General features: G+C 42.9%; 1 protein-coding gene across 6 annotated transcripts in view; it reads left to right on the top strand.

Moving 5' to 3' along the window:
• The window catches only part of C4H1orf21 (chromosome 4 C1orf21 homolog), a 185,379-nt gene that overhangs the window by 95,995 nt on the left and 66,932 nt on the right, over nt 1–22,452 (top strand). The gene's annotated exons all lie outside the window — the stretch shown is intronic.

The following is a 22,452-nucleotide window of genomic DNA, read 5'->3' as shown; positions in this document are numbered from 1 at the left end:
TTTAAATATTTGAATGGCTGTCACTTGGAAAATATTACAAGTTTATTTTCTGCATCTCCAAAAGGTAGACCTCAAGTCAGTGGCTTCAGATCACAAGACTGTGGATTAAACATTAGGAAGAACATTTTAAGAATAAGTGCTGTCTGAGGATTTAATGGACTGACTACCTTGGAAGGTGGTGGATTCTTCTTCATTGGGGTTTTTAAACCAAAGATTTGACAATACCAGCTGGTGTTGCCCACTGTGATTGCTGGTTTCTTAAAATGCCTCCAAAGAGCTAAAAGGTCTTGAATTCTGGGGGAAACGCCTCTCTTTTATTCAAAAATATGAACAGGATTGAAGAGCCAGCCCTACCTGCATTGCTGTCTGACAAGAACGAGAATAATACAGTGGTGCCTCGCTAGACGATGTTAATCCATTCCATTGAAATCGCTGTCTTGTGAAAACATTGTCTAGTGAAAAGCGTTTCCCCATTGGAATGCATTGAAACCCGTTTAATGCATTCCAGTGGGGGAAAATAGTTGTCATCCAGTGAAAATTGCCCATAGGGAAGCCATTTTGCGAAGCGCCGATCAGCTGTTTAAGTCACTGTGTTACGAAGCATCTGTCCTGAAAACACCCATTTTGCGAAGATTGCCCATAGGGAAGCCATTTTCCGAAGCCGCTGATCAGCTGTAAAAATTGTTGTCTTGCGAAAAAACGGTCTGTGAAACATGGACCAAGTCATCCAGCGAAATCCCCCATAGGAAAAGCCATTTTGCGAATCGCTATAGCGATAGCAAAAAGTCAGCGTCTGGTGAAAAAACCGTTTTGCGGGGTAATCGTCTTGCGAGGTACCACTGTACTTCTTTCATGGATATTGTAGAAAAGTTGAGTGGACTCAAAAGGTTGGACGGCATACAAGTTTATTTTTCATAAAAGAAAGTAACAAACAAAAAGTTTATAAGGAACAGCCAAGAGGTTTCCTCACTGCCTCGAGTACCTGGTGTTCCCCTAATGTTAAGGGCAGTTTCAGGGACTGAATTATTCAGGTGGCTCAGTGCTATAAAGTAGAATGTTCACCTGGTTCCCCCTTTTGCCTTATTTTTTACTCTCCAGAAAGAATGTAATCAGAGCCAAAATCTTGAAGAAGTTTTGATTCTTCAGATCAGTGTTAGCAATTGCATATAGTTATTGTCTGATAATGTATAGAGGAGTTGGTAGATACTAGAAGGGGAATTTGAGATCAAAAGAAGAGGTTACTTGTCTCAAATCAAGTACGTATCTCTTTTTTCCTTTTCTTTTTTTTTCATTCCTTTTTTTGAGGGGAGGAAGAATGTGATAGACATCTGTTTATGAGTTAAGGCATCTGCTGCTTTTGACATTCTCTGAGGTCCATATGTCTACATTTCTTATTTCCCCCCCCCCCATGATGTTTGGTTGCCACAAACTGACAGTGTTTCTAATTATACTTTTCCATTTACGTAGCAGGAGGAATTGCTCAGGGCTTGTGTGTGTGTGTGTGTGTGTGTGTGTGTGTGTGTGTGTGTGTGTGTGTGTGTGTGTGTGTGTGTGTGTGTGTGTGTGTGTGTGTGTGTGTGTGTGTGTGTGTGTGTGTGTGTGTGTGTGACAGAAGGGTTTACCTAACACCAGCTGCTGTATATAGCTTTTGCTGGGTGGTATTCTAGCACCCTTTTCTGGTGACAAACATCCAACCCTGAAAGGGAGAAAATGGTAGATTGGTTTTAAGGGCATTGCAGTATGCACTGAGCAGCTGTTTGGACAGCAGTCAACTAATTGTGTTCTTTCATGAAAGGTTCTGAATTGACCATTTTTTCATAGGTTGTAGACTGGATATCTCTTGGCCAATGAAGTTACTCAGGTTTCAGAAGGAGAGAGCCTTAGGACTTTATGTCTAATGTTTGTTTTGTTTATTTTGCAACCCTATTTATTTCAAAGAGATCAATATGTGAATGAGAATAGAAGTTATGTGTGCTTGCCAGCCTCCAAAACTTAGCCACCTCTGTCACCAACATTGTTATGTCAACCGTAGAAGTTGCACAAGGAAGTAGATGAGAACTTCTAGGCACAAGCAGTTCTTTTTCCCTTCTTCCCTCGCCGGCGGACCAGTCTTAGGAGAGTCTAAGATACCATGTGCCCTTTATGTTGCCAATGTTGGATTAGTGTTTCACTCCATAGATTTCTACACACCCCAGCTTTGTGTGTACAGATGTGTACAGTATAGTGTTTTAATGTACAATGTGTTAAATTGATCAGGGATTCAGATTCAAGACATTTCCGAAGTGCTGCATTACCATAGACAGCAGACTTCGAGAGAATGTCTAACGTAGGGAGCGGTACCAAGGATGCTGAAGATTTGAACCCAGATGTGTGACAGCCTGGAGAGGAAAAACCACAGAAAAAAATCCCCCTTATTTTGGGAAACAACGGGAAAAAGGGTATCCCCCGGTGGGTTTTTTTCTTTCAGGTTTTCACATCGAGTTCTAGAAGAGGCAAGAGGCTTAAACCCTCTTCTGAGGTTGCTTGCATTATCTAAACAACACACCTGATAACGTTGCTATGTTGAACATGGAAATAAGGTGCTGTGTTTCCTTTTGATGTGTGGAATGTGACTGCATGTGTCACAGGTATAGTAGAGGCAGCAGGCTGCCCCCCCCATCAAGTGGAAAGGCATAGCTGTTCATTTTGAATCTGCTCTTTATTTCTCTTGCCTACAGTATTTGGATACGGACCAGAAGTACTGTATTAAACTCATGGTTCTTTGAGGAGGGTGGGCAAGGATGAACGTATAGACATGGGACTTTCGCAGGTGGGTGGGTGGATGCTTCAGACCTCATAATTCTCCATTCTGAACGTTCATCCTGACAGACCCTCACCTACAGACACGTAAATGTGGCTCACCTGGAGAAAATGCCTACCTGGGAAGGCTTTGTGATCCAGCATAACAGGGCTCCTTAGACTGTTTTGCACTGCTGAGTTTGTGGATACTGGGCATTTTGGAGGCAGAGATTATTATGGGCTAGACTCATTGTGACCTAACAGCCCTCTAGTCTGTTTCTCTCGCAATTCTCTGATCAGTCTACTACTCCATTTACCAAAAGATTAGGCATGAGGTACGTAGCTTCTGAACAGGGTGGATTTGATTTAAATCAATTTGATTTTAAAAATTGTTTGATTTTTCTCCACCCTGCTTCTGAAACATTAAAGTTTTAATGGTGCTGTCAACAGAAGAGGCTCCGGTGAAGAGTACTCCCCAATTAAATGGCCGGGTTCTGCCACTCAGTGTGCTATAAGAGTTTAGCCAGGGGATGAGAAAAAACAGGTACCATAGGAGAGGCTGTTCCTGATCTTCTTGTATCCTCAGAGGAAAGTTAGGATGAGAGTTTGTGACTGACTCAGGGACACATAGTGAATATTATAGCATTGCCTAAATCAGGATTTTAGACACTGATTTCTCTAGGCCTAGTCTAGATACTTTAATTACTGCACAATACACCATAATTGGGATCAGTAAGTCCATCCTATAGCAGGATATTGCTTTTGGGATTCTTCAGTAAAACGTTTGGGAATTGTTGTATAGTTTTAAAAAATAATAATATGAAGGTATTTGTATTCTTATTTCTGCCCTTAAAAATAAATTCATCAAAGTTGACTAGTCTAGATTTCAGCATAAATCTATTTGCCTGTTTATACCAAGAGATGTAATTTATGACTGATCAACACCCTGAAAAATACACTGTTGTACTTCATACGTAAAACTTCTGTTTTATCCACTTGAAGGCTTCCTCGCCTTCGACAACCACATATACCAACAGGCCAGGTTCCAGAAAGTTTATTCTGGAAAACCCAAAATGTTGAGGAAGGGATTCTTCTTTGTGGTCTCTGTGAATGGACAAAAGTGAGTTATTCTGCACCTGCGCAGGACCTCTTGGACGTTTCTAGTGCTTAAAGACATGTGATTAGTGGGACGTTACCCCATGGAGCACATGCTCCGCCTGCCTGAAGTCCCCATGGTTTTCTTCCTTCCTCTGTTTACTTTCTTTCCCCCCCTTCCTGGTCTCACATTACAAAAGACCATTGAGTGTTGTCCATTATCCACCACGGCTATATCATCGAGTTCAAGATCTTCTGCCTGTCGGCCAGATCAAGTACACGGCATACTCACCGGCCCCTCATGATGAAATCCTTCTTCAAAAACATGCCATTCTCAGGGTTCCAAACCACTATCTTCACAATGGTTTCTACTCCCGTTACTATACAGTTCCAAAAAAAGATGGAGGTCTCCGTCCCATTCTCCATCTCAGACACTTGAACAAATACATCCATCCTAGACGCTTCAGAATGGTTACACTCGATACCATCATACCTCTCCTTTCACAGGGAAACTGGTTTGTGGTGGTAGATCTCCAGGATGCTTACTTTCATATTTCCATCCATCCACGTCACCACAAATACCTTTGTTTCCACTTTGACGGCACCGCTTACCAGTTTTGCTCCCTTCCATTTGGCCTCTCCACCGCCCCAAGGACCTTCACCAAATGCCTTGCTCCAGTCGCTGCACACCTCCGCCTACAAGGCTTAACCATCTTTCCATATCTCGATGAGTGGTTAATCGTAATGAACTCTTGCCAAGTTTACAAAGAATTAACTCACCAACTCACTTGATGGACCTTCCTTCCACATCTCACAGTTAGCCATCCATTCGTTCCTCTCCAGCTCACAATTCAAGTCACCACCAATGCCCTCAGGATGAGGCACTCGCTGCCAGGGCCACAGGATCCACATCCTGTGGACAAAAAAAGAACAAGCCTTACATATCAGTCATCTCGAACTTCTCACAATCATCAAAGCCTTTCGTGCTTTCCATACGCTCATCGCAGGACACGCCGTTCAGCTAGCCATGGATAATATGACCGCCCTATAACATAAACAAACACTCCCTCTCTCTGCTGTACCTCGCAGTCCATCTCTGGGAATGGTGTTACACCCACCAAATCTTTTCAGTTTCTGTCCACGTTGCCATGCAGGATGACTCTCTGGCTGTTCCCTCCCATTCCTCTCATTCAATGCACAGTGGTCAGGCTCCACCAATTCCACTCAAACGCCACCCTTGTGGCCTTGGTAACCTTGGTTCACTCACCTGAAAATTATTTTTTTATTTATTTATTGGACTTATATACCGCCCCATAGCGCTACAAGCACTCTCCGGGCGGTTTACAATTTAATTATACAGGCTACACATTGCCCCTCCCAGCAAGCTGGGTACTCATTTTACCGACCTCGGAAGGATAGAAGGCTGAGTCAACCTTGAGCCGGCTACCTGGGATTTGAACCCCAGGTCGTGAGCACAGTTTTAGCTGCAGTACAGCATTTTAACCACTGCGCCATGAGGCTCTTTGTCAATTATGTCAACAGACCTCCTTCACCTCCCCCGCCACATGCTTGCTAAGACAATGGCAGGATTCACCACCCCGACCTGGAGTCCCTCAACTTCAGGGCATGGAGGATTCTCCCTCCATAACAGCTGTTCTTGACAGGGCCAGGAAACCTTCCACTCAACTCCTTTATAGCTATATATGGATGGATTTCTCCACCTTTGCTGCTTTCAAAGGACTCTCAACAACACCCATCTCCCTAGAGTCACTTCTCACTTTTCTGCTCTGTTTTTTCCACATGGGCTTGTTGCACTCCACCCTGAAGGTGTACATTTCAGCAATTGTAGCCCATCAGACTCTTGACTCTGCTCGGCTATTCTCTCATCCTACTCTCAAGAAATTTCTTAAGGGCCTCCAAAATATTCACCCTCCTCAGTGTCCTCCACTTCCACAGTGGTCTTTACAAACAGTGCTCAATGCTCTCACCCGCCCTCCTTTCGAACCAGTAGCCACTACCAATTTCAAGCGTCTGTCTCTAAAGACTTTATTTCTCGTGGCTATAACATCAACCAGACGAGGCAGTGAACTTGCAGCTCTCAGAGCAGATCCCCCCCCCATCTTCAGTTTTACCCTGACAAGGTTACTCTGTATCCAGATGTCTCCTTTCTACCTAAGGTTGTGTCAGAGTTTCATCTCAGCCAACCTCTAGTCCTTCCTTCTCTTTTTCCATCTCCAACATTGAACCTCGAGTGCAAGCTCCATACATTAGATGTTAGACGCTCTCTCGCCTTTTATGTGGGCAGAACAAAACCTTTCCAGAAATCTCCACATCTGTTTATCTGTTATCAAGGCCCACACAAGGGTTCCTCAGCATCCTCACAAACTCTGTCCAGATAGATAGTCCAAGCAATCACCTTGGCCTATGAGTTAGCAGGAAAACCGCCACTGGACACTATTAAAGCCCATTCTACAAGGGCAGATTCTACCTCCACTGCTTTTCTCTGCCGTATAGACGTTTCCCACATTTGTTGAGTGGCTACCTGGTCAACTCCCTCAACATTTGTGCCTCACTATTGGCTTGATGTCAGAGCAAAGAATGAAGCTGGTTTTGGCAGACGTCCCACCAACCGGTAAGTGAGCTTGCTAGTCACCCATTTGTGTGCATTCACAGAGACCATGAAGAAGAAAGAAAGGTTACTTACCTGTAACCAGGGTTCTTCGAGTGATCCTCTGTGAATCCACACATCCCGCCTGTCCTCCCCTCTGTCTGTCACGTTGTTATCTCCATCTGTTTTTCTGACAGCGTCAGACTTTTTGGGAACCGAGGGGACTTCAGGCAGGCAGAGCGTGTGCTCCATGGGGGAACGTCCCACTAATCACTTGTCTTTAAGCTCTAGAAACTTCTGAGAGGCCCTGCACAGAATTCACCACAATTCATTTGTGTAGATTCACAGAAGACCATGGTTACAGGTAAGTAACCTTTCTGTTTGTATTACAGCAGTTAAATCAGGGTGCCAGGAGGAAAAAAAGTTCTGTACATTTTTGGGATAAACTACGTTATAATTCTCAATGGACTCCAAGTGGTTTCTCCTCCCATCTGTGGAAATACCACAGATATGGGTGGTAGGTAGGGTGGGGCTGCTTGCATCCATTTCTCTCAGTATCTGGCTCACTGCCTAGTGTTATGTTTTAGTTTATCTTCCTTTTTCAGGTTATCTGCCAAGGCTATCAATAAACTCTGGCCGCTTCATTCTAACTGCGGGTAGATTTTGAAAACAGGAAGATTGGCTTTCTGGGTTGAGGACTGACTACATGGAGGAAGATGGAGAGCAGTGTAAAATCTCCCTTTTAGTGCATTCAGTATTTCTCTGTTCTTCAGCTTGTATATGGCTTCAGCTACTTTCTCACTCTATAAGCTGATAGAGGGGAAAACAAGCAAGAGAGAGTTATAAAGGGGTGCTGCTCCAAGAAAAAAAAAATCTGGAATAGATTTCTTTCAGGAAGAGGGAAAGCTAACCTGTTTAAAGCTTGTTTTGAAAATGTGTTCCTAGGAAAATAGGAACAATATTTAATTTTCAGGAAGAAATCTGGTCTAATGACACTCGTTTGGAACTACGCCATCTGTGCTATTGTCCTTTCTCCTTAATTACGTCAAAGGAATAGGCTGTAGCTTTTGAGGTGGAAAGGAAATGACGTTTTGTATGAGTTCAGAGGCAATTTTAGTTTAGACTTGCTGATTGACAGAAATAATTTTGGGTTACAAATCCTGAACAGCAATTGTGGATTCTTTGAGTGGGTGTTTCCTATTTTTAAATCAAATTAAAATTTTTGTGTTGTAATGCATTGTGTGCCATTTTTTTGAATCTGTTTTATATACGAAATAGATTCTAAGGGAATTCCTTATAATATAGTGAATGTTGGCTTGATTCAGTTTGCACTAGGTATTGGTACCCCAGGGTAAAGTAAACTGTCAGCAAGTGTTTAAGACTGTCTTTAGCAGTATATTTTGGTTACCTTTTGCCTCTTGGTGGATATCTGCTGGAGGAAGGATAGAAGCTATGTAGACAATAAACTCCTGTGTTTATAGATGGAAAAGAAATGGGAGGATGTCATTTCAAGATGTCAGCAGGTTCATTTCGATATTCTGCAGATCAAAACATCGAGTTAACAAATGTTGATAGGAATTGTCAGAATTCCCCCCCCCCCCCGGACTTCTTGCTCTTGGGCAATTTTTGTAAATGCAAATTTTGGGCTTGATGCTGGGGCTTTTTTGTCATAACTTGGGAAGCTAAATTGGACAGCTTCCCTTCTGAATCTTCAGATTTATTTGCCTCAGTGCTATTTCACAACTGTTGGGTTCCCCAAATAAAATGAAAAAAAAAAAACGTCTTTAACTATCAGTCCTGTCAAGAGCTGGCCTTATGTAAAACAGATTTTCAGAGTCCCCAGTATTTGGATGTCATGCTGATATAAGCAAGCTATATTTCAAGTACTATAAACATATTTTAACCACCCCATATAGGAGTGGGTGCTGATAAGTATTGAGCCTTTCCCAGAAAAAATTGAGCTAGGAAGCTATAAATTGCAGGGTATATTGGCCAATTTGTCTGTGTTCAATGGTGCAAAAATTAACTACCTATGATTTTAACTTATCTTTCATGTTCAGGTCCAAAGTGAACATGGTGGCACTTCCAGAAAAGTTCAATGTGGGAGAGCATAGGACCATTATCAAGTTCCTGTTTCTCCAAGGGAAAGGTGCAAAGCAAATCCATGATGAAATGTCACAAACTATGGGTGACAGTGGCCCTCCATATGAACATTGGGCTATCAATTTTAAAACTGGCGATTCCGGTGTTGAAAGTGAGAAACCCAGTGGAAGGCCTGTTTCTGTCTCTGTGCCTGCAAATGTGAAAGCCATCTGTGGCGAGTTCCTCTGAAGCCCCTATCCCCCGGGCCTTCACGAGGTTCTCACTCTTCTTCCTTCTTTGCTGCCACCAGGTATTACTGCTTTAATACCATTTAATCAAGGAGACATGTGTGCTTTTTAAACTTAAGTCATTTATTAGATCAGGGAAGTTAATATCTGATTAATATTCAAGAGAAAAATCACAAGTTGCTAATCATTTGTATTTGAATCATATCTACTTTAACTTTAAAACTCTTTGAAACCTATATTTCAATCTAGGCTCTTACAGATCTCTAACTCACTCTTAGTTCACTTTCAAGTTTCAGAAAGTCTCTCTCTCCAGGCTCTACACACCAGCCTTTATATCCAGCTCCCTCCCCCCTTGGCTCCGCCTCCCATCCTCTCATTGGCTCGTTCTCCACTGTTGTGCTGTAATGGACTGGTGAAGGCAGGGCTGTTCGCTACACCATCCATAACATGATCATGGAGGACCACCGAATATCAGCCAAAAGTATTGCTATATATCTGAGAATATCACGTGAGAGGGTTGGTGCCATTATCCACAATGATTTGGAAATGAGAAAGCTGCCAGTGAAACAATGGCAAAACTGACGTCCTTAGGTTTTCGGGTGATGCCCCATCCACCCTATTCTCCCAACCTGGCTCTGACTAGTATCTGTTCCCCAACTCAAAAACCACCTAAGGAGACAATGACTCGGGAGTGTTCTAGAGGCAACTAATGCTGCAAATGAGTGATTACACCAGCAGTTGGAAGAATTTTATTTGCAGGGACTTAAGAAGCTGCAGGACAGATGTCGCAAGTGCATTGACTTCCTGGGGGAATATGTAGAATAGTGTGGCAGTAACAGCTTCCTATCTCAATTTTTTTTCTGGGAAAGGCTCAATACTTATCAGCACCCCCTCGTATCACAGTTGCTTTCTCAAATAGACCTGATAACGGGGAAAAAATCTGCTACAGAATTGTGGGTGGTGACACCTACCTTGCAGCACAAATGGTTCTCTGTTAAGGACAGAAATTTAGTTGGGTAAATGTATATAGATCCATTATACAGGCAAGTTTGTTTCAAAGTAAATATTTAAATATGTTCATCTTGTTTAAAGCAAAATCAATTAAGAGTAATTTTTGTTCCCTTATACAAGTAGAACAAACATTGACCCTTTCCAGCTAGCTGATGAGAAACCTAAAGCTTAATCAGTGCTTAGTGATCAGATTGATATTGGAGAAGATAATGAACTTTAATTATCCCGACACAACTGTGAATTCCATGTACCTTTCCTGGATTCTGAAATTTATTCCTGACTTAGAATGCTCGATAGAGGTAATAGATTTTTTAAAGGGTTAATTAGTCTGTTGTAAATGTTCACAGTATGGGAGTGGTGTAGGAATTAAAATTTATTTTTTGTGATCACTGCAGTAGTGCCTTATGGGTAAAGGATGATTCTTCTCCTCTCGCTGTATTGGCTCAAAGTTAAAAGATCAAGCCCATGCTGTTGAAAATCGCTATGAATGAAAACATATTTTAGAACACATTGTAAAGAGGTCACAGTCAGTATCCTGTTAATCCTCAGCTGAGCGGAACATCTGTGCAGAAAGAACGTGATCACGTACGCTTGTGCAAGTGACACAATTCTGTATTTTTGAGCTGATGGGATGTTCTGCTAAGTGCAGATTCAACAGGTTACTGACCCATAAGTGGACCACAGGTGTGTACTTGGCCTCCTCCAGCTTGGAGAGAATTTCCTCCTTTTTGCCTTGATAGCTGCATCTAAGCTTGGCAACAACTACCAAGACCTTCTTTTAAAACCAGGATTGAAACCTATAGTTTATTTCAGTGTTTAACAGAAATCTTATTTATTTATTTATTTATTTATTTATTTATTTATTTATTTATTTATTTATTTATACATACATACATACATACATACATACATACATACATACATACATACATACATACATACATACATACCCCACCTATCTGGTCATTTGCTGTTTAGTGATGATTTACAGTTATGTGAAAAAGAAAGTACACCACTTTTGAATTCTATGGTTTTATATACCATGTTTCCCTGAAAATAAGACAGGGTCTTATATTATTTTTTTGCTGTTACAAACGCATTAGGGCTTATTTTCAGGGGATTTTTTTTAATGTACATTTATTCAAATAGAGTCATGCCATCTTCTGGTTGCTGCACAGTGGTTTTGGGGTAGGGCTTATATTACAATCATCCTGAAAAATCATACTAGAGCTTATTTTCAGGTTAGGTCTTATTTTCAGGGAAACAGGGTATCAGGACATAATAAAAATCTTCAGATCCGTAGCAGGTCTGAAAATTAGATTAATACAACCTCAGATGAACAACAACACATGACATATTACATTGTGCCATTATTTATTTAACAAAAATAAAGACAAAATGGAGAAGCCATGTGTGAAAAACTAAGTACACCTTATGATTCAATAGTTTGTACAACCACATTTAGCAGCAATAACTTGGATTGTTTTCTGCATGACTTCATCGGTCTCTCACATCTTTGTGGAGGACTTTTGGCCCACTCGTCTTCAGTTCATTGAGGTTTGCAGGCATTTGTTTATGCACAGCTTTCTAAAGGTCCCGCCACAGCATTATAATTGGGTTAAGGTCTGGACTTTGACTGGACCATTGCAGCATCTTGGTTCTTTTCCTTTTCAGCCATTCTGTTGCAGATTTCCTGGTGTGCTTCAGATCATTGTCCAGTTCCATGACCCAATTTTGGCCAAGCTTTAGCTGTCAGACAGATGGTCTCGCACTTGACTCTAGAATACTTTGGTATACAGAGGAGTTCATGGTTGACTCAATGACTGCAAGGTGCCCAGGTCCTTGGGCTGCAAAACAAGCCCAAATCATCACCCCTTCACCACCATGTTTGACAGTTGGTATGAAATGTTTGTGCTGATATGCTATGTTTGGGTTTCCCCAAACGTGGAGCTGTGTATTATGGCCAAACATCTCCACTTTGGTCTCATCTGTCCAAAGGACATTGTTCCAGAAGTCTTATAGTTTGTCCAGATGCAACTTTGCAAACCTAAGTCATGCTGTCCTGTTCTTTTGAGAGAGAAGAGGCTTTCTCCTGGCAACCCTTTCAAACCAACCATACTTATTCAGTTTTTTCCTAATTGTACTGTCTTGAACTTTAACATTTAACATGTTAAATGAGGCCTGTAAAATCTGAGATGTAACTCTTGGTGTTTTTTTTTTGCAATTTCTCTGAGCATTGCACAGTCTGACATGGGGTGAATTCGTGTGAATGTCCACTCCTGGGAAGATTGGCAAGTGTCTTGAATGTTTTCCATTTATGAACAACCTTCCTCGCTGTAGAATGATGGACTTTAAATTGTTTGGAAATGGCCTTATAACTGTCCTAGGTTGATGGGCAGCATTAGTTGCTTTTCTACAATCATTGCTGATGCATTTCCTCATTGGCATTGTGTTAATGTACACCTGAATGCTCCAGATCAGCAAACTGTTAAAATTTTGGCTTTTATAGAGGTGGTCACACTTGCTGATGATCGGTTACTCAAGGGCATTTGGTTAGCATTAGCTGGCTGCTACTTAGCCTCTTAATTCCTATGGATGCAGTAAGCGTGTACTTAGTTTTCCACACATTTCTCCATTTTGGCTTTATTTTTGTAAAATAAATCATGACACAGTGTAATATGTTGTGTTTTGTTGTTCATCTGGGGTTTTATTTACCTAATTTTCAGATCTGATAAGGACCAGATGAGTTTATTATGTTGTGATACATAAAACCATAGAATTCAAAGAGGTTGTACTTTTTCACATGACTGTAAATGACTTCATTGGAGTTAAGGTGGAAGTGAAGAAGTTCCTCCAAAGCATAGAGGGGATGAGGAACATGTGGATCATAGCATACTCAGTTAAGTGTCTGTAATGCCCCGCAGTACATGCATATACCCATAGACATACACAGGCAAAATCATTCTGGCATAACTTACTGATTACTGCAATGCGCTTTACGTGGGGCTGCCTTTGAAGACGGTCCGGCGACTGCAGCTGGTCCAGAATCGAGCGGCGCGGCTGGTGAGTGGTGTGGCCGCCAGGGAACATATCAAGCCGATTCTGTATAAGTTACATTGGCTACCAGTTGCTGCCCGGGCCCAATTCAAAGTGCTTGTTTTGACATATAAAGCCCTAAACGGCTTGGGCCCTGGATACCTGAAGGACCTCCTTCCATATGAGCCTACCCGGCAGTTAAGATCTAGCCAGGGGGCCCTTTTGAAAGAGCCATCCCTCAAGGAGGTAAGAGGGATGGCTTGTAGACAAAGGGCCTTTTCGGCAGCTGCCCCCAGACTATGGAATGCCCTCCCGACTGAGATTCGTCTGGCGCCGACACTGATGACATTTCGGCGCCAGGTCAAAACCTTCTTGTTCCAGAGGCTTTTAACTGAAATAATATTAGCTGTGGGTCCGATGGCAATTTTATATATATTTTAATTGTATTTTAATTGCTACATAACTTTATTGTATTTTAAATGCTGTAAGCCGCCCAGAGACCTTCGGGTAGTGTGGGCGGCATATAAATTAAATAAATAATAATAATAATAATAATAATAACTTTACATGATCCAACTAGTGTCATGTTCTCAGCCTGCAACAGTATCAGTTGATTTGCTTTGTTTTAATGCTTCCTGAAATCCCTCTCCTCTCCCCATTATGTTCTGAGGTTCCTTTGGATCTTTTTGGCCCAGGAAAATCCTTGGGGGGCTTCGGAACGGGGAAGCCTTTCATAGGCAAAAATCACTGCCAGATTGGCAGTGGAACCAGCAGCGGCAATTTTTGGGTATGAAAGGCTCTCACCACTAACCCTGTCCCCAGGGCAAAAGGAAGCCCTAAGGAGCCTTGGAAACTGAAGCAGGTAAATGAGAGGTTTTAAATTTAATCAAATTAAATATTACCCTTATGGAACTGATGAAGTTATCCTAATTGCTCAGTATAAATTTGTGCCAATAGGATTTCAGCCAGAAAGAGGAAGATTGTAAGGAAGAGGGAGATAGTAGTGAAGATAAATTTTGGAAATTTGGGTCTGTATTGATAGAGCAACCTTGAGTTAATGTAAAAACCTTTTGTGGTCTGAATAGGCTCATTAGATGGAAAAAGGACTGGAGTGAGGGAAAATCCCACTTCTGCAGTCCTTCTTCAACTATTATCATGGGTCATTAACAGTTGCTAACAGTGATTTTTTTGGTATGTGTTCCTGATCTTTCTGGGGAAGTGAAACAAACAGGGAGGATATATCAGGGGTCTTTTACCAGCTCTCCTCAGACTGAAGAAGCTACTTGGAAGAGTATTGAAACGTTTCACCCCAATAAGAAAGAAGTGCAGTTGCCTTGACTGAACTTCCAGATAACCTCACCTGGAAGACTGAGAATCTTCACAAATCCAGCTGTAATTCAAACGTTCACAGTGGTGATGTAAGCAGAAGGATCCTATAGGAAATGACCATCACTCAAAGTAATAGTCCAAGGGCTTAAGTTGATGTGATGTTTAGTCATATGCTGTGTTGTTTCTTTTGTGCAGAAGCGGGCATTTCTGATTTTCTTAGACATCATATTTGTTAATTTGAAAGATTACAGTGACTGTGCAGCACAGCGCTCTCTCCATTTCCCTTTGTCTCCTACATTTCTCTTTGTATCCCTAAAGCAGGGATGAGTGACCTCTAGAGGTCTGAAGGTCATAAATACCTGTTCCCTGGAGGGCTGCACTTTTTCTCACAATCCCCACCAGCTCAATTTTTTCTTGCACAAGTGGGGAGTTTATGCTGATTGTATCCTTTATACCCTCTACTGCAGGGTCCTCAACCCCCGGTCTGCAACCCGGCAGCAGTCCATGGCCTAGGCAGGACCAGGCCATGGACACAGATCTCCTTCCCCCCACAAGCGCACTCCACCCCCTGCAAGTGTGACATGCCTCCCATGAGCGCAACACGCTCTACACGCGAGCGTGACACACACACACCCATGAGTGCACACCAACAGACCCCAGTTGGGAAAAGATTGGGGACCACTGCTCTACTGGTAATTTTTTTAACAAATTAAAAAAAATTGGAGAGTGGGAGGCCCCAGGAGTACTGAGGACCCCTCAACACTCTGCTGAGAGAACAAGTGGGCTTACTTGAAACAAAGTATTTGAGTATGTTACATTTCCTTAGCAATAAATTGTGAGAAGACAAAAACAAATGTCAGACAAGGTTGTTGTCAACCTCATCATTTACCATTTCATCTCATTCTGCGCTTAGCCTCTTTTGAAACATTGGCCAAGATCCTGTTGTAAGTCACACTTAGAGTAGACCCATTTGAATCAATGGAACCTATGGGGGAGTTGACTCCCCAAATCTGGATTGATTCAGTAGACCTAGTGTGATTTACTATGCTATGCAACAGGATTTGGGCCATTATTGTGTTAGGCACTTCTCTTAAATTCAGAAATCCAGGTGAATTTAATGGAATTGTCTAATAAAATAAATCTTGTGAGGCCTGTAGGTTATTATAAAGCAGGACAGTTAAACTGGACTGCAGATCGACAAAGTTGTCTTGTAGGTAGAATTTAATTTCTTCTGGCTTGCTGACTTTACACTTACATCTTCTTGCCAGATGTACTGTACCTGTACTTTGTTTTCTTCTTTAGGTGAGTGTTAAGAAATAAGCAGCCAATATTGATTTGCAGCAAGTCAGCTCTCTGTCATACTATTTGATGATGATGCACCATAAACTTGTGGACAATCAATAATTCAAAATAAAATTGATGAGATATGTGTAAAACGAATGAAAGAGTACGATGAACTTAGAATAATTCTAGCTCATTTAAATTGAATGCTGGTGATCTTAGGCTCTCCAGAGGTTGAAATAGAACTCCCACCTCAATGACCATCCTAATTGGGGACTTATGGGGGTGGAAATTGGAGACCCGACATGAGTTTAGTGTCAGCAATGCATATCAATGGTGGAACATCAGTAAAGATCAAATAATTTGATCTTATTTTGTTTCATCTTTATTATATGTATTGTTTTAGTTGATTTTTAACTGTCCAGAGTAGTGCATTTGCACTAATGGGATGGTATACAAAATAAATAAATAAATAAAATTTTATATTGTCCAATGCAGATAACAAATATAAAATTAATAATTGGTGAATTAGACATCAGAATTAACAGTAGAGGAATTTTGGGTGTTTCTCTAACTCTGTGGGGTTCTATTCTGAAGCATTAATGTATTTATTAAGAATTAGGAAAAGGCCCTGTGGTTCAAGATTATACAGATGCAAGAGTATACTTTTATTGAACCACTAAAAATAACAAAAATTGCAAGCTTTCATGGGTAAAATCTCACTTCCTCAGGCTGTGTTCCACCCCTCCATGGATAGTGCACAAAACTTGTAGGTCGGAGTCCCAAAAATTGATGGTTGTGTCAGGTGAATTCCGACCCAGATTGTAAAGTCACCTGGGAGGTGTGGTTTCAAGCATCTTCCCTTGCAGCATGGTTGAAATTTTCCATCCCAAACTCCAAACAAAGGATTTACTAATGACTCCACACAGTACAGAGATGCAACCTCTATTAGAAGGTTGGGGTTATAATTAGTTTATGAAATAGATTCAGGAACATTACATAGACCAACATGGTATAGACAGACATTGTCCAGCAGGATGCTCTAAAATGGAGGGCATGGTACACTTTTTTTTTGCAGGCTGCAGTTCCGGATGGAGTGTGCAAGAGGCGCTGTATTGAAGGAGAGCTGGCGAGCGAGCCTTGCTTCTGGCCCTTTTCCCTGAGCACCCAATTGTCTATCTGGATTTTCAGAAGTGGTTTCTCATGGTTCCTCACCAAAGGCTGCTGAGAAAACTCCACAGTCAGGGAATAAGAGGACAGGTCCTCTTATGGATTGAGAATTGGTTGAGAACCAGGAAACAAAGTAGGTGTCAATGGGTTATTTTCACAATGGAGAGAGGTGAAGAGTGGTGTGCTCCAGGGACCTGTCCTGGGACCAGTGCTTTTCAACCTGTTCATAAATGAGCTGGAGATGGGGGATAAGCAGTGAGTTGGCCAAGTTTGCAGATGACACGAAACTTTTTCAAGTGGTGAAGACCAGAAGGGATTGTGAAAAGCTCCAGAAGGATCTCTCCAAACTGGGAGAATGGGTGGCAAAATGGCAAATGTGTTTCAGTAAAGAAAATGTAAAGCAATGCACATTGAGGCAAAAAATCAAAACTTTAGTTATCAGCTAACAGGTTCTGAGCTGTCCGTGGTGGATCAGGAAAGAGATATTGGTGTGCTTGTGGACAGCTCGATGAACGTGTCAACCCGATGTGCGGTGGCAGTGAAGAAGGCCAGTTCCATGCTAGGTATCCTTAAAAAGGGGATAGAAAATAAAACAGCCAATATTATAATACAATTGTACAAAACGCTGGTAAGGCCACACCTGGAGTATCGCGTACAATTCTGGTTACCAGACCTCAAAAAAAGCATAGTGAAACTGGAAAAAGGTGCAGTAGGGAACTACTAAAATGATGACTGGGCTGGGGCACTTCCCTAAGGAGGAAAGGCTACAGCACTTGGGGCTCTTTAGAGAAAAGGCGCCTCAGGGGGAAAATGACTGAGATGTATAAAATTATGCAGGGGATAGAGGGAAGCGCTTTTCCCTCTCATGCAATACTAGAACCAGGGGATATCCACTCCAATTGAGTGTTGAGAGAGTGAGAACAGACAAAAGAAAATATTTCTTGACCCAGCATGTTGTTAGTCTGTGGAACCCCTTGCCACAGGATGCAATGATGGCATCTGGCCTAGATGACTTTAAAAGGGGACTGGACAGATGCCTGGAGGAAAAGTCCATCACAGGTTAGAAGCCATGATGGGGATGTATGATCTCCAGGCTTAAAAGGAAGAACTTTTCTGTGTATAAAACAACACTTTTTCCTAAAACAATTAAAGGAAAAATTGAGGGTCGTTTTATATTCAGGAGGGGGGAGGAATCAAAGCTTTGATCCCTGTTTCCCCCTCCATGTTTTGCAAAGAAAATGGAGGGGGAAGTGATTTCTGCTTTGTATTCTGCTTTGATTTCTGCTTTCCCCCTATATTTTTGTTGCAAAACGCAGCTTTCCCCCTCCAGGTTTTGCAAAGAAAATGAAGTGGGAAAGCAATTCCTACTTTCCCCCTACATTTTCATTGCAAAATGTTTGCAATGAGAATGGAGGGTGGAAGCAGAAATCGTTTTCCCCCTGCATTTTCTTTGCAAAACGTGGAGGGGAAAAATGCTTCTTCATCGTGGTCTTCTGTGAATGCACACAAAAGGGTTAACCCAGCGCCAGTGTTGGTCCTCTCGGAACGTTCTCGAGCTTTAAGAGAAAAATATCAAGTTTAAGGCTGCCTATACCGTGCATGTTCCACCCGCCCTAGCCTCAGTTCCATTTTTCTGCCTAGCGATTTGGAACCTCTCACTTCGAGCTCTATACACTTTAGCTATTTTGACTGATTTTTCCAGCTTTTGACATCGGATTGAATGGATTTTGTGAACTGTTTCCTTCCCTGACGCGGACTGTTCTTTGGCTTCGCTCCATTTTTGGATTTCCCCTCAATTTTGGCTGCTTCGGACTTTCCCGCTTTCCCTCCCGCCTTATTAACGGCTACCAGTAAGACTTTTCAGCTTTTATGTCCCCTTCAGGACCATTTAGCCGTTGTGTTGTGTGCTCTAGGAAGATCCCCCACCAAGACGGGCATGATCGTTGCCTTTTCTGTTTAGGCGAATCACATATCGCTAAGTCCTGTGAACATTGCAAATCCTTCACTAAGGCTGCATTGAAAGCCAGGCAACAACGTCTTAAGTACCACCTGTGGGAATCTACTTTGGCTTCTACCAAACCTTCTGACCTGGAAATGGCCTCACCTTCGGCCACCCCTCCATCTGGAACTTCCATTCAATCGGTTGTCTCCAAAGTCACAAAACCTCCAAAAAAAGCGACCTCTTCGAAGAAATCCGCTTCAACATCAAAATCTTCTGCTGCTGCTACAGCGAAACCTGGGAAACAAGCAAAGGGGAAGGCTCCTGTTAAAACCAAGGAACCCCCCGTTCAACTTCCACCTATTTCTGAGACTCTACCTTCGCCTATTTTGGAGGATTTGTCGAGAGACCATGAATCCTTGGCGGAGGCAGCCCAATCGCTCCCTCCTCGACAAGTTGAGCCTTCTCTCCCAGCTGGCGTTTCATCTCCGACACCGAGTCAGCTTGCTGTAGCCACTGCAGGCTTGACTTCTGCCCCACATAGCAGGGGTCTTCGGCTCTTTCGGTCTCGTCAGCGTGTTCGAGGTCAAAATCCCCTTGAAAAAAGCACTCGTCGAAGAGGAAACACCGCTCTTCAACTCAACGTCGATCCAAGCACCGACGTTGGAATAGGTCCTCAGATTCTGATGACTCTGATAGACCGAGGGCTCATCATTGCCATCGACGTCGACGGGACTATAGCTCTTCGGATTCTTCTTCTTCCACGTCGAGCGATCAACGTCGAAAGCATAAGAAGGTTAAATATGTATACATTTCTTCTTCTTCTGGGTCTCCACATTCCCGTTGCCGCCATCAACGCCGACGAGTCGATTTCGAAGGTTATGGGGCACCAGCACCACCTCCTGCAGAGCCTATTCCATCCACATCGACAGCCCCTATTTCGTCTCAGCAAACTCAGTCTTCTAATCTCAACCTCGTAAGACAACTCTCGCAGAAGGAAGCGGGATGTTTTTTCATTGGATCCAGATGAAGTCTCTTCAGTGGGATCCTCTGATTCTGAGCAAGAATTACCATCACAGCCTTGCCAAGGAGACCTATCTCAGAGTGAGGTTGTCGGCTCTGATACAGGGGACCCACATGCTTCATCTTCCTCAGAGGATTTTTCCTCTTACTCGCAGATGCTTTCAAGACTAGCAAGAGCTTTAAAGCTGGAGGTAGACCAGCCCACACCTCCTGGGGAGGACCTTATTTTTGGTGACAATCAAGAAAGATCTCCTCCCCCAAGTCTCACCTTCGTCCCAGTGATAATGGACATTATAAAATAGTTCTGGGAGCAGCCTTCCACCTCTCCCTCTATTTCTCGCCACACAGAGAATCTTTATCGTGTTCACGGCAGTGACACAAAATTCCTGCTCAAACATCCAATACCAAACTCACTCATCGTGGAAACAAGTTGCACTAAACCCTCTGGGAAATCACATGTTACTCCCACAAATAAGGAGGGAAAGAAGTTGGAGATCATTGGGAGAAAGATCTACTCCTTAATTTCACTGCTCCTGCGTATCATTAACTATCAAACTGCCTTAGGAGCATACCAAAAGCAGCTCTGGCTTAAAATTTTACCTGGTCTTAAATTGACCCCAGAGTCTGTTAGGCAGGGTTTCCTGAATTCTTATGAGGAACCACAGACTGTATCAAAGCATCAAAGATTGTCCACTAGGCATGCAGCGGAAACTGCTGCCAGAGTTCTTATGTCGGCTGTCACTATTCGTAGGCATGCCTGGCTTAGATCTGCCGACATCCTAGAGGACGTTAAAACCAAAGTAGAGAACCTTGCTTTTGATGCTACCGGACTATTCAATGAGAAAACTGATAACCATTTGGAGGAGCTTCACAAAGCAAAGAAGACCGCCAAATCCTACTCAATCCAGCCACAACCTAGATTTAAAAAATTTCAATGGAGAAGGTCTTATGCTCAATATCAGCAATCTACACAGCAGTACAGACCCTATAAGAACTTACCTCAGCAAAGGGCATCTCAGGCTTCTTCCTCTGCTCCCAATTACCGTCCTCAGCAGTCACAGCGTAGGCAATCCTAGAAGCCACCTGCCAAAAAATCCAAACAATATCTTTGACTCTGCCATAAACATGAACGGAAATCACATCACGACATGGCTACAACCATTTCTGGCAAACTCGGCTGCCATCACAAACGATTCATGGGCACTAAAAATCATCCAATTTGGCTACCGACTGGAATTTATAGAATTTCCTCCCTTAGGGTTCATAAGTCACACATCTTTCGACCCTGCTCTAGAGGAGGAAGTTCTATCTCTTCTAGGAAAGGACGCCATTCAACCTGTCCCTATTACAGATCTAAAAAATGGATCCTACTCCCGGTATTTCGCCGTGTCAAAGAAGGGTGGAGGTATAAGATCTATCCTCGGCTTAAGAATCCTGAACACTTACCTGCATCCAAGACACTTCCGGATGGTGACGTTGGAGTCCATCCTGCCCCTGCTAAAGAAAAACAACTGGTTTGTAGTGGTGGATCTGAAGGATGCATACTTCCATGTGACCATCCATCCAGATCATCGCAAATACATTTGATTCATCTTTCAAGGAACCCTCTATCAATTTCTAGCCTTGCCCTTCGGACTTTCAACAGCTCCCAGGACATTCACAAAGGTCATGGCACCTGTGGCAGCTTACCTACATCTCAACGGCATCCATGTCTACCCTTACATAGACGATTGGTTAGTAGTCTCTCCATCCAGGGCCCAGGCTCTGAAAGACACAGAATTCATTCTAAGGTTACTGCCAAAGCTAGGCCTCACCATCAACAGGGAGAAGTCACATCTTGAACCATCCAAGATAGTGCATTACATCGGGGCATGTCTAGATGCCATCAGAGGTCGAATTTTTCTGCCCAGGGACAGCATTCAAAAGATAAACAAGGCCCTCAGGAAGTTTCGGCTAAGGGCCCGTGTGAGGGCAAAACATGTCCAACATCTGCTGGCTTCCACTACTCCGGCTCTGGCACACGCACGTCTCAAACTGCGGTCCCTACAGTCTGGGTTCCTGGCACTCTTCAATCCCATGACAGACAGACAGAGAAAACGCCTTCGTGTAACCTCAGAACTTGTTCAACAGCTCCAATGGTGGAACTATCCTCCTCATCTCCGGGTGGGCAGGCCATTTCGACCCCTTCAGCTCACTGTGCAGGTGACAACAGATGCCAGTCTGACAGGTTGGGGAGCCCACTGCGATCGGCACAAGGTTCATGCTCTCTGGTCTGCTCAGGAAAGAAACCTCCATATAAATCATCTGGAGATCATAGCGGTCATCAAAGCCTTCAGAGCTTTTCTTCCCATGGTGCAGGGTCGTGGTGTTCAATTAGTAACATACAACACCACGACCATGTACTATATCACCAAACAAGGAGGGACATGCTCAGGATCGCTTCTTTACCTTGTCATTCATCTTTGGGAGTGGTGCTTCCAGCACCATGTATTTCCTGTAGCGATTCATTTGGCCACGACAGACAATGTATTAGCAGACCAGCTGAGTCATCTCACATGTCAGACACACGAGTGGGAACTGAACACCCAAGTGTTCCAGAACCTCTGTCACCTATGGGGGATTACGACCGTAGACGTCTTCGCCTCTCATCACAATGCCAAGTGCACCAATTATGCATCCAGAGCTGGCCTGGGCAAGGACTCGTTAGGGGACGCATTCATGATCCCATGGAATCAGGGACTCCTCTACATGTTTCCTCCTCTTCCTTTAATACAGAGGTCTCTAGTGAAGCTTCGATACTCACCTGTGGGGGCGATCTTCATAGCACCATACTGGCCTCGGCAAGTATGGTT

The sequence above is a fragment of the Pogona vitticeps genome, chromosome 4 (assembly GCF_051106095.1).
Source record: "Pogona vitticeps strain Pit_001003342236 chromosome 4, PviZW2.1, whole genome shotgun sequence".
Lineage (NCBI taxonomy): Eukaryota > Metazoa > Chordata > Lepidosauria > Squamata > Agamidae > Pogona > Pogona vitticeps.
Note: the sequence above shows the minus strand (reverse complement) of the source record. Positions and strands in the feature narration are given on the sequence as shown.